Source organism: Hippocampus comes, unplaced genomic scaffold (assembly GCF_001891065.2).
Source record: "Hippocampus comes isolate QL1 unplaced genomic scaffold, H_comes_QL1_v1.1 scaffold39, whole genome shotgun sequence".
Taxonomy (NCBI): Eukaryota; Metazoa; Chordata; class Actinopteri; order Syngnathiformes; family Syngnathidae; genus Hippocampus; species Hippocampus comes.
Window position 1 is genome coordinate 4,170,334 of NW_017842054.1, and position 13,291 is coordinate 4,183,624.

At 42.4% G+C, this 13,291-nt stretch overlaps 1 long non-coding RNA gene across 4 annotated transcripts in view; it reads left to right on the plus strand.

The window, feature by feature from the left end:
- Positions 1-9,407, plus strand: part of LOC109509971 (uncharacterized) — a 79,885-nt gene extending 70,478 nt beyond the window's left edge. For 2 of the 4 annotated variants that reach the window (XR_002167027.1, XR_002167030.1), the window contains 3 exons: positions 1,184-1,275; positions 1,361-1,427; positions 8,501-9,407. This is a non-coding gene — a long non-coding RNA (uncharacterized LOC109509971). The remainder of the gene's footprint in view (positions 1-1,183; positions 1,276-1,360; positions 1,428-8,500) is intronic. The other 2 variants (XR_002167028.1, XR_002167029.1) reach the window with 2 other exon arrangements.
- The last annotated feature ends 3,884 nt before the right edge of the window (positions 9,408-13,291 follow it).

The following is a 13,291-nucleotide window of genomic DNA, read 5'->3' on the forward strand; positions in this document are numbered from 1 at the left end:
GGTCTTGTCTCCGTAGACCGGCCGCGTCTTTTTTTCTTTTTTTTTTTTCTTTTTTTTTTGTAAGCGGGTTTTGTTTTATTTATAATCTGCTGCCTGTTGAGATTGCAGTCACATTTGGGGAGATACTGACACCGAAAGATGCTTCGTTTTCATTCACAGAAGAAGTAAAACTGCACTCAAATGTACATTTGAGCTCCACCAAGGGCCAACAAACCGATTGTGCGTCTTTATTAAAAAAAACAAAAACAAACAAAAAAAAAAAACAGCTGATCTGTCTTCAGTTTGCCATAAATAATGAAAATGACTTGATTGGACACAAACATATTTTGTAAAGTAGATCCTCCAGTTAGAATAATAATCTGTTTGAAATAAATTGCCTTCAAAACAAACTCGCGGCAAAATATTTTTGCGTCGTGTTTTGATTTGTAGAATGTTTACTGCATTTGCTGTATGAAAATAAACACGATCACGAACATCATAAAGAGTTTTCAGCTTTGTTTTATGTATTCATTTCTTATTATTGTATTTAGTGTTTTATGGATTTTACAGTATCATTGATTTTTATGTTTTGATATGTAGAATGTTTACTGCATTTGCGTGTATGAAAATAAACACAATCACGAACATCCATCCATAAAGAGTTTTCAGCTTTGTTTTATGTATTCATTTCTTATTATTGTATTTAGTGTTTTATGGATTTTACAGTATCATTGATTTTTTTGAATCCGACAACACATTGGTCAACCTTGTCTTTTTTTTTTTAATGTATATTTCCATGAAAAACACTTCTAAGTTACTAATACGACACTATCCAATGATCAAAAGTAAGCAGAGCATTAACCGAGCCTGCTTTTAGTGTCAAGAATAATAGCTCGGTATTTGAAAAGTGAGCAAATCTCCAAATCCTGATCCAAGCTCTTATTTCTATCCTCGGAAATGCATTGGGAGCACTGCACATTCCACTCTCAAATCAAAACATGATGTAAAATGCATTAGATTTGTTATTCCTTCGCAGAAAGTAAAGAAAAGGGAATCACGGCTGTTTCAAAAAAATAAATACAAGTGTCAAACTTAAACATTTACTTTATAAACGGAAACGATTTAGCTTGCCTGTGAATCACTGGACTAATATTTAGTTTAGTTGAATTGCCGTTCCAGCCCATGACGATTTGATTTTTTAAAGGCGACAAGCCGAAGCAAGTTGAGATCATATTTGGTGCTGCGGAACCTGTCAATGTCTTTGCTGCTGAAGTTTCACCAAGAAACTGAAGCGGGGTATGAGCGTCTCGGCTTTTTGGAAATGTATTAATTGTTTTTCTCCTTTTTACGTCATGACGTTCACTTCTTTTTACACTTGCAGAATTTTTACCCAGCCCTACGCATGAAGTCGACTTTCCTTCAACGATCCCGCGCAGTCATCCGAGGGGGTGAGTCGTTTTATTTTGGCTTTTATTTCCGCGGGTAGAGTTTCACACGCGCTCATGTGGGTTTTGTCCTCCGTTCCCAAAACAAATTGTTCATGGGTGTGAAATGGAGTATGAATGGCCCCCGCGATAACTGCAGACGAATCCTGCCTCGCCTTCAAGGTCAGCCGGGATAGGCTCCAGCTCACCTGAAAACCCAGTGGGGGGGGGGGCTCTTGAAAATGTGAAACAATAAGAATAGAAAGCAAAAAATAAAAGATACTCAAGGCTCAACGGACACAGTTACATTTTTTTTTTCCCCCTCTCAAAGGCACAATTGGGGATAAGCGTCATAATAGTTTGGGGTTTCGTCAGAGTTTTGTTTTTGTTTTGACTTTGGTTTTTACATTCGGTTTTAATCCGTTTTTAGAGCAAGTCTATTAGTTCTTAATAAGTGTATATATATATATATATATATATATGCCTTTAGTTTTTATTAGTTTTAGGGTTAGTTTTAACTTTACCTTATTATATGGAGTATTTGTTGAGTGCAAGCAAAACATGTATATGAAAATATATTGTGCAACGATTGTTTCCTTCCTTTTGTCTAAACTAATAAACTTAACTGAACATCTCAGAATATACATCGATAATCATGTCCTAGGATGTACACGAAAAAATAAAGCCCGTAGGCGTAAAATGCAGGATGGGAGAGGATTGAGACATTCAATCTCATTCTAATCTCTTCAGCAAAAAATGAGGTTGATCTTGAAATACTCCTTTCAAATTCATACGGTGTTCAACACAATAACTCACCACCACCTAATGTCCGAAAGTGGAATTACATCACAAAATAACGAGACACAAAAAAACATCCACAAAATTGCAGGGCGGTGAAACCATCATTGCAGGGTGGTTTAGGCTAAAGCAAAAAAATAATAATAAATAAATAAAGATTTCATTTTGGTTCTTATTAACTGCGTTGTTATCACATGTCTCATGGTGTTAATATCAGCGATTCATTCTGAACTGTGTAAATCAAGCTTATGAATCATTGGGGGTTAAATGAACATCATCATTTTGTGTCATCCTGCGAGCTACCAAAAACCAACAATAGAAAAAAAAAAAGACAACAAAAAACACCCACCCTCAGTTTCATTCATGATAGCCGTATGATGCTTTTCCTCCCCCTCCGGAGTGAGTGAAGGCCACAAGCTCTGCGGCGCCTTGTGTATGCTAACTCAAAAGGAAGGACAGGTCGTAGCGATGCGGTCGCTTGGCTTGATGTGACCAGGACACGGCCATGGCAGCGGTGAAAGCCCGCTTGAGCCGTAGTGACACATCGTCTCCATCCATCTTCAGTCTGAAACATTTTACGCTAACTGACAGAGCGTGGCGCTTGCTTACCCGCCTCCCAGAGGAAATAGTCCAGACTGGTGTCTTTTTGACATGCACTAAAGAGTGAGCAGTCCACAGGTCCGGAGGGGCATTGTGTATTCAGTCCGAGACGAAAGGTTAGATCCTCTCTGCAAGGGTGGGGGGGGGGGAAAAATCTACTTCAGTATATATTGTTGGAAGTGACAATGGCTTTTTTTTTTTTTTTGGTGTATGTGTCTGTGTGTGCGGGTGGGCGGGTGTTATTCAAGCAAATAAACAATTCCGTTAACATTTTTGTTTACTGCGCATCACCTCTGTTGAGCCGCTGCGCACATTTGACATTTGAAATATTTTGTGGCCCAACAAAAATGTCATAGAAAGTGTTGTGTGAAATGATTATTTCGTTGGAATCTATTTTTTTTTCTTTTAAATAAATAACCAAGAGTACTCGTGGACTGGACATATTTTACCGGTAAGTCATAGTCATTGCAAAAGTGTTTTTTGTTGGAAATGCCATTAAAAAAGTAGCAAAGAAAAGCTAATCATTTCAGTATTTTTGTACTCTTTCCAAGTATTGCTGTTTCATTGTTTGAAATAAATAGCAGATTATAAGTCTCTATTTTATGCTATAGAGGACAGGTGTCCAACCCAAGGCCAAGGGGCCAGATCTGGGGCACCACATCATTTTCTGTGAGTTCCCCAAAGCAAATTAAGGGTCACTACTTCAGCTTTCTTGCTTGATACATTTCTTCTTTTCATTTCGTCAGAAAATTTAGCCTGAAATGGCTGTTTCAACACTGTTAACAGACAAAAGATGCATTTTTTTTTTCACGGATTTCTTGAACAAACGTATGCTGAAAAAAATGCTTGCCATAATCACTTCAGTATATATTGTTGGAAGTGACAATGACTTTTTTTTTTTTTTTTGGTGTATGTGTCTGTGTGTGCGGGTGGGCGGGTGTTATTCAAGCAAATAAACAATTCCGTTAACATTTTTGTTTACTGCGCATCACCTCTGTTGAGCCGCGGCGCACATTTGACATTTGAAATATTTTGTGGCCCAACAAAAATGTCATAGAAAGTGTTGATGAGTGAAATGATCATTTTGTTTGAATCTTTTTTTTTTTTAAATAACCAAGAGTACCGTTACCCGTGGACTGGACATATTTTACCGGTCAGTCTAGTCATTGCAAAAGTGTTTCTTTTGTTGGAAATGCCATTTAAAAAAGTAGCAAAGAAAAATTAACAATATCGGTATTTTTGTACTCTTTCCAAGTATTGCTGTTTCATTGTTTGAAATAAATAGCAGATTATAAGTCTCTATTTTATGCTATAGAGGACAGGTGTCCAACCCAAGGCCAAGGGGCCAGATCTGGGGCACCACATCATTTTCTGTGAGTTCCCCAAAGCAAATTAAGGGTCACTACTTCAGCTTTCTTGCTTGATACATTTCTTCTTTTCATTTCGTCAGAAAATTTAGCCTGAAATGGCTGTTTCAACACTGTTAACAGACAAAAGATGCATTTTTTTTTTCACGGATTTCTTGAACAAACGTATGCTGAAAAAAATGCTTGCCATAATCACTTCTGATTTCATATTTGTCATAAAGTTCAAATGCATGGGGTAGTTTGTGTGTCAAGCAAAATCTGCGCTCGGATCTGAACAGTATTTTTTCCCCCAAATATCATTTAACCAAAACAAGCAAACAATCAAACAAACTTCCCTTTGAAAAAAAAAACATCCAATTACTTTTACTGAATATTTTGTCAGGGTCAGGCTCTTTTATGGCATAACTGCCTAATATATGATTGCGGTTGTAGTTGCCAAGGAATGCTTCCGATCATACGGCGAACATTTTGCTCCCTTCAGATCGAGAAGCAAAAAGATGAAAAACATCTCGTCACCGACAGCAAATCCCAATAATCAACACATTGTTGCCAATCAGAGCTGAGCATCATCCATATTATTCCTCCTTTTAATGTTGGAGAATTTCTGATGCAATTCTTGCACCGGATTGCATTACGTTTGCCAAGAAGTGTGCGGCGGGTGAGAGGAGGGGGGAGGAAAAAAAACAACCCCCTAATTTGATAGAAATAAGCATAAATATTCCACGTGAAGACGTAACCTGCGTGCTGACATGCAGAATTTTTGTCAAGACTTTGCCTTACTCGCCGTATCTCGGTCAGGAAGCAAAAGCGAAGCGGCGGGTGGTGTGCGGGGGGGGACGCGCGGGGGGGAGGCAGAAAAGCAGAATTGAGCAGTGGCTGTAGTAATAAATCACAGGATCGCTGGTGACATTCATACAATACGGATACAGTGTTAACTCAATGAGTCGGACAGCCCGAGCCTGTTCCTCCATCCTGACCTTGCCTCCCTGTCGTCATCAATCATGTTGGCACGGCACACACGCTCCTTATTTATTATTACTCTGGACCTGCATGTACAGTAAACAATGAGTAGTATACGTTGGGAAGGCCGCGCGAGCCGCTTGCTATTATAAGGGGAGGTGGCGAAAAGGTCCGGTGGAATAACCGGAGGGCACTCGTGTCCGGCGTGCCGGTTGAAAGACGAGCCAACTGGACGGCGGGCCCAATAAAGGCCAGTGTGGAAATGAGCGATACTTAAATCTATAAGAGGCGTTGTCACGTGTTGAAATTTACTAGAAACGCAAGCGGCACTGTTTACGGGCAGCCCTCCGGCTGCTGTGGAACGACTGTTAAAGTCGGTGTAAAGTGAAAATAAATGTCTTGTGAATTGGACACACCGCAGGGAAGAGTGTTCATAACGACGCTGCTGAATTTGACTGATTAAAAACAGCGGCAAGTATTTCAAATGGGGCTTCAAAGTGTTAGAATGAAAATGGTGCGGGCTAACAACCACGCCCCACCGAACTGTCAACTGTCAATCAAATACCACGACCGCGACGTGAAAATCGCCACTACTTCATTGAGCATCGGAAATATATCCGACTAAATCCTCCGGTGGCTAGAATATATCCCAACCTACGCATCACGCTAGCGCCACGACAAGTGGGGCTATCCCACCTAGCTCACAAGCTAACAGGCATCGGCCTTGTTAAAATAACTGAATGGCTTCTACATGTTGGCAGCAATTATCTTCAAACGTGTGCAGTAAAATGATTTTAGAACAAACATGTGGATTCACTTCACGTGGTCTTTAAAATGAATTATTCTGCATCACAGACGTCTAAACCACAGGTGTTAAACACGAGGCCCGGGGGCCAAAATCCGGCCCGCCAGGTCATTTTTTTTGTGGCCCGCAAAAGCAAATCATGTGTGTCAACATGCTAAAATCTGTACCGAAATGTTAACTTGTCATGTGTAATAAATAATGTTGAGATTTGGCAATAATTTTGTTATCCTGTTTACTCTCACTTGAGCAATAATTGAACAAACTATTACAGTTGACTTGACTGATTCAAAAACTAGTCATCTATTAATTTGTTGTGTACAAGTAATAATTTTGTGGTTTCACTGTCATAACGGCCCTCCGAGGGAAGATGTTACTCCAAATTGGCCCACGATTAAAATTAGTTTGACACCCCTGGTCTCAATGTTTTCCACTTGGGGGGGGCACTTAAATTTGTATTTATGAAACATGTGAGAACCCGATTTAGTGTGCTGCAGGTCAACATCTGCTAAGCATTTTAACGTGAAAGGAAAAAAAAAAGTGTAAATCTCAGCTTGGTTTTAACAACGACATGTGTTGCAAAAAGCTACAGTTGAACCGCGCCTGACAAATGCGCTGACTTGGGAGTTTCAAAAAGAGGCTTGGAGCTATTTCTTTCCACTCCCAGTTGAAGTGTATGCTAAAAATAATCATAAAGCTCAGAGAATTACACATCATGTACTTAACCAAACCACATAGATTTGCCCCGTGAAAGTCCGCTAGCTTAATGCTAACACACAATCACAAAAAAAGAAAAACACAATAGGACTAACAATGCTAGCATCGACATTATGATAGTTATAACACTTTAAGCACTGGTTATTTAAACACAAACAATGCAGCAGCACATGTCGACAGATAATATATAACAACACTCTATGGGCAAATATTTATCGTCAGTGAAAACTGACGAATATCATTGCAACTTACTGATTTTAGACGGCCGTCTTTGTGTATTTACTACAGCCACTGCGCATACACGAGATTGAAGAGCACAATTTCAATGGGCATTGAACCCCTAAATTGTGACGTCTAAACTAATAACTTCTTCACATTGTCTTGAATTATGTTTTGACTTTTTTATAAGGCCTAAAATTGTAGAGTGCTATTGTTCACAAATGAATTAGCATTGCTATCTGACTCTTTAAGCTAGCAAAAGTGTGACATCTTGTCGCCTTCAACTATAAATATTACATTTTTTTTTTAATCATCAGAAATCATTGAACTTCTGTTATGTTATTTTTCATTTCAAAACGTGTGACGTTCTCTCAATCAAAACAATTTGACTTTTCTCATAACCTTTCGATACAGCCCAGTTTTATTTGATCATCACGTTGCCTCTCTTTTACATTAGCAAACCGTCAAACGGGCTGTCACTTAATCGCACGCCTTTTGGACTTCCTCCGCCATGCAATTTGACTTCTGTTATTCTCAGGTAGCAGGTGTACATATCCGGAGTGACAAACCACTTTCTTTGTCAAACTAATAGCTTACAAAGTCCGTGTGAATTAACAATGACCCGACGTGAGGGGCTCCCCCTAACAGCCTCTCCGAGTCGGCCGAGCCTCGGCATCACATAGTCCCATATGCGGCCCATGCAGGGGGCCTGTCTTGGCAACAAAGCCCGGCCCCCGCCCCCCCTGCGCACAGGGGCCAGGGCCCCTGACCTGCTCATGAAGGATGGCCGGGCCACGAGGAGGTGCCGAAGGGGAGGCGCTTTTAAAACACATACCATATGCAGCTCGGAAGAGCCTCATTTATCAGCTCGCATTTTGCTAGGTTTTTACACCTCGGACCCCCCAGCACTCTTGTCTCCTCCCCCGGGGGGGTTAGTCACCTCCTCGCTGAACAGTGCACATGACAGGGCGCTGAGACCTGGCCTGAAGTGCACAGCGCGGCGCTCTGATTTGTGCCTCGTCCCTGGAATAACGAGGACGCGACTGTGGCAGTGAACTCGACGCTGAGATACTGTATAGTAATTCTGCTCATCATCGTTTCACTTAGAATTTTTTTTTTAACCCTTTCAGAGACAGCAGTTACGACAGTAATTCTGCTCATGATTTCATCGTTTCACTTAGAATTTTTTTTTTTAACCCTTTCAGAGACAGCAGTTACGACATATGACAGTTTATCATGTGATCGGGTTACAGGGTGCGTGAAAGGGTTAATCAAATCGCAAAAAAGACAGAATTTAGCCCAGAATCTGACTTGACTTGAATTTTTGCACAAATGTGATCTTCCAAGTAAATCTGTGACAATCGTTCACACTCACATTTATACGAATGGACAATTCAGTGAAATGAGAGGCAGTGGAGTGGTCAGTAGACAACTGCTGCCATTTCAAGTGATATCTGATTAACCCCCGATAAAGTTCAGATGTTCTAGTCGGATTTTCCTGACGTTTGTTTTGATTTCTAGCCGAAGCCGGAACATTATATATATAAAATCTGACTGCTATTTTTATTGTCACTGTTCATAATTCCATTCCTCTGCTTCCATCCATTCTCTTATCCTGCTGTAGGAAGCTGGAGCCTGTCCCTTGCTGATTTTGGGCCAGTGACAAACTACACCCTGGACTGGTCGCCAGCCACTCGCAGAGTCCAGCAACATTTTGTAATTCAAACCTCAAACGTCTATGCGGCCTTTGTCTGTTTAATGTCGGACCCGACAAAAGAGTGTCGTTTTTCTGGTACATCTTCTATCGTTGACATTTTATGTTTCCGACAAAAGAGACGGGTCGCATTATTTGGAAGTTGCCAAAGTCCGTCAGGCTCACCTGTCTCTTTTGCCCTTCTCCTGCCCTTCCTGTCCAAGCGCCGCATCACAGTTGGACGTCATCTGGCCCCGTGAATGGCACATTGTTTTGCCGGCTCCTCGGCGGCCGCGCGAGCAGATGCCGAGAGCAGCCGCCACGCCGGTCCCCGCGCAACGCCTTCAACGCGGGGCCGTAAATTACATCCCGCCAACACACAAACACCGCCGCGCTCCACTGAGTGTGTGTGCAGTTTAGAGCACCATTGAAGGTGCAGAGGCATATCCCGATCTCGCTTTGAGAGCGGGGTCGGGTTTTTGAGGCGGCGGGGTGGGGGGGAGGCGGCCCCGCGGCGTGCCACCGCCGCCCGGACGGGCAGATCACACGCGGACAGCTGGGCTTTGAACTCCTTACCCCGCCACTCCCGTCCGGGGTCAGCAGCTCGGTGGCCGCAAAAAGGTCACGCGGCAATAAGAGGCCCGACTTCTGGTGAACTGCCGAAGCTGTTTTGACTGAGTCCCCGCGGCACCGTTGCGAGGCGATACTTTGCGGCATAGTACCGCGTTACCGTACTGAAGTAGGCTTCTCGGGTGTCTGTACTATCAGGGGTCAAGGTGAACAAAAAACGGATGAAATAACCACAACTCAAATTGAAAAAAAAACGTTTTTGTTCACCACATGAAATTTTTAAAAAATGCTTTTAAGAAAAATGAAATGAACTGAAATTACAGCTGACGTTCAGAAAAATGATTAAAACTAACTAACGGTATGATTTTAGCAAAAATGTCCTTCTTTTTGGTCTTTGTTCATGAATATCTTCTATGAGCTTTAGGGGTTCCTTTTTTTAATGAATTGATTTCTGGATTGCTGCATGGACAGAAGAAGGAAGGTCATGCAGGACCTTTTTGAAAAAAATGAAAAACAAACCAACCTGCTCTCAAAACTCATCAAAGCCAAAAGAGTTTAAAAGCAAAAGTCCAAATGAAATTAAAAAAAAAACAAACTGTGATGAAAAGTGCAAAACTGTTGTCACATAGATCGGTACTTTCTCCACCCTGCTTTAAAAAAAAATTCTTCCGTCGAAAAAAGCTTGTTAACTTTTTTGCAACTCCTGCGGCTGATGTTAAACGTTATTCTTGTAATATTTGCAACCCAAACTTATGCCTTGTCTCATATTCAGGCTTTTCGCATACTTTTTTTTTCTCCTCCCGACTTTAGTCTCATCAAATGTTTATCATCAACTACACAGGTGTCAAAGTCAAGGCCCGGGGGCTATAACCGGCCCCCCACATCACTTTATGTGGCCCGCAAAAGCAAATCAAATGTGCCCACTTCCATGATCCTTGCTAAAGTCCGTATCGAAATGTCAAATTGTGATGCTACCCCAACTCTGACAAGACTTTATTTTCTCTTCTTCTCCCTCCACAGTATCTGTTCTTCTACTCGACTGCAAAGTGCAAATACTTTTGCCACCTCTGCTGTTGGGAGGGATCCGGTGAAGCGGCAAAATTGAGCCGTAACATTTTGCTGTTTGTATGCGGCGCGTGGGAACCCCGAACAAATGCCGCAAATACCTTCTCGGTTTGGGGAATCAGAAAAAGGTCAGTCCGTTTAACACAAAACACTTCATTTTAACACCCGCCGACGGCGCCAGCCTTTATCCGAACAAAACAAGGAGGACTTGCCGACGTAACGCCAAATGACTCCATAAATCTGGGGATGAGACATAATAAAATATGATTAGCCGCGGTCTTGGGAAATACACGCTCTCAAAATCCAATCAAACACATCACCAAAGTGCGTGTGTTTGAGGAAGAATCATCTTTGTTGCGACTTGCTGCAAACAATATTTACACAGTCAAATCCCATGTCTGGTCAACGGACGCGTTGTGGCTGGCTAAGATATATGGCTTACTTTATTCATAGCTCTTCAATTACAAAAACATGTATTGAGGGAAGGGGGTGAGGCGGTGGGGGGGTGCGGAATAAATTAATAATAAAAGCCCTATCTGAACTTCTAATATTTTGCTTGGCGAAGGGAAACGAATTACCCTTTTCAGAACTGATGATGTATTACTAGCGTTTGATCCTTAGAGGTTTGCCCGTGCTCACATTCATTACTTTCAAGTGCTGAGGTGTATCTGCAATTAGAAGCACCTTGCAGTGGAGTCCTGACAGTCCCGCAGACTTGAAACGCCACATCATAGGCTCATCACGGCATTACGCCGCACGAGAGAGGACGGCGTCTCTTTCCGACGGAGGCAAAGACAAGAGTGGTTTAGGTTAGTAGGTGGGGAAGAAGCGGGGCGGGTTTGAGGGGAGAGGGGGGTGCCTAATTTAACCATGTGCCCGTAAGTGAGCGGGCGCCGATAAGCAAATGAGGACCTTTCATTAAATCAAAGGTGATTTTTGTTCTGCTAATGGCCGCCCCAAAATGGAGTACAGCGGCAAAACATGTGATCATTCTCGGCGGGGCCCGCCGCACGGCTGCAGACCGACCGGTCAGGGCTATTCTTAAGACGGTATGCATAATGTAATGAGCGCGCTTGTTTAATTTAATCACACTGAGTGGACCGCGCTAGTATTTCTTTGAAACGACAAAGCCGAGAGTCCGATACAAAAGCGAATGAATAATACAATCACTCAACCGGCTTGCGGAGTTAATGCACTCGCTCCTTCGCAAATGGCCGCGATTGACATGCCAGAGGTGAGCTGTCGGGGGCCGGCGCTGACTTAAATTTATAACCTCAATTCTGATACTTGTTTCGTGAAACTTTATGAATTCATTCCCGACAGTCTGTTCGCGTCATTTCTACTGGTTACACTGCTTCCGATAGATTTTTTTATTTATTTTTTGTCCACTCAGATTTCAGCCTCGGTGTATTACCAAACTAAAATCTGTCCATCACCTTCAGAATCAGCCGTGTTGACGCATGTGGCTTCAAATTTTTCGTGGTACCTTGACTTTAATTTGTTCCATGACCGAGATCTGAACGCTATTTACTGGGATATCAATCAATGTTCACCATTTCAAAACACTATATATTTTTTTTGTCACATGTTTTGACTACAGGAATATAGAACAGAGAATAGAAAGAAATCAGGAACTGGTTAGTCTGCATGTGTGCTCTGGTTGGTCAGAGCAAATCTGTTTTAGTTACGCAGCACTTTGAGTTGCATTTTTAAGTCTGAAATGTTCAACAGAAATAATATTTGATTGATAATCTTGCAGTCAAAAAATACACCCCCCAAAATGTTTAAACTAATACTAAAGCTAATGAAAAAGAAAAAAAAAACAAACCTAATACCTAAATAACAAACCCAAATCAGCTACATTAAAAAAAAAAAACTCAAAATGAAACATAAATTTGAGTTGCATTTGTAAGTATGAAAATGTCTTTATCAATCAAATTTGATTGATAGAATGATTGATTGATAATTTTGCAGACAAGAAATACACCCTCCCAAAAAAATTAAAACTAATCCTAAAACTAATAACAACTAAAATGAAGATTTTTTGAAAAAACTAAACCGAATAAAAAAATAGATAAATAGCAAACCCGCTCTTGAAAACTAATCAAAACTAGCTACATTAAAAAAAAAAAAAAAAACTCAAAATAAAATTTAAAATAACTATCATCAAAATTCAGCAAATCCAAATGTTCCAGATGATGGCACAGGTATGTGTGTTTTTTTATTTCTATGATTGCGACATGATAGTGGTGGGATTAAGTCAGGAAAGTCCCCAGTGAAAGGCCAGGTCTCAGATGCTCCAACCACCACTGCCGCGCCGTATTCTTATTGCCCATTCCGCCTTTGAATGGTCTTAATGTCTCAAATGTCTTTGGAAAGGTCGTCTTCCGAAATCGTTACGGTCCCGGAGTCCTTCGCGGTTCGCGCGTGACCAGGTCAGCGGTGGCCGCGGTGGCGCTCCACTTCGGAGAACCCTTGCAAGTTTGGCCAAAAAAACCCGCTGAGCCATTATGTTAAAGTAAACGACAGCACTTCCTAATGCCATTTGGCAGTGCAAGCGCGCGGCAATTAGGGCCTCTCTTAATGCGACGCTGGGAGCATTTCTTCTCAAGGTTAGCGCCTCATTTCCCCACGATGGGTCTGCGGGGCCGCACCAGATGCATTGTGGGAGCTGTGGGGGTTGGGCGTGAGGACAGGTGTCCGCCACCTTGGATATCTCCCCTCGCAGCTGGCACCAGCTGGCACCCCCAGTGCCCCATCCGGACGGTCGGCGGAGGAGGAGGAGGCGGAGGAGATGGTAAAAAGGGGGCTGGGGAAGGGGGCGTGTCAAGGGCAGAGCTGCTACAAGCTCGCTCACAGGGCACCCACGCCATGACATGACCCGGCCACTAGGGGAGCTGCCAGCAGGAGTAATGCGAGGGCGGCCGTGCCCGTTCGGAGACCTGCTCCCGCATCCCTAATGGAGCGGCAATGATGAGGCCCAGCAGTGCCAGAGGGTCAGAGGCAGCTCCTGTGGAGGAGACGAGGCTGCTCTCTTCCCACTGGAGAGCAGAGCATGTCATGTCTGACGCTGGTCTCTGTGGGGGCACACACAAGC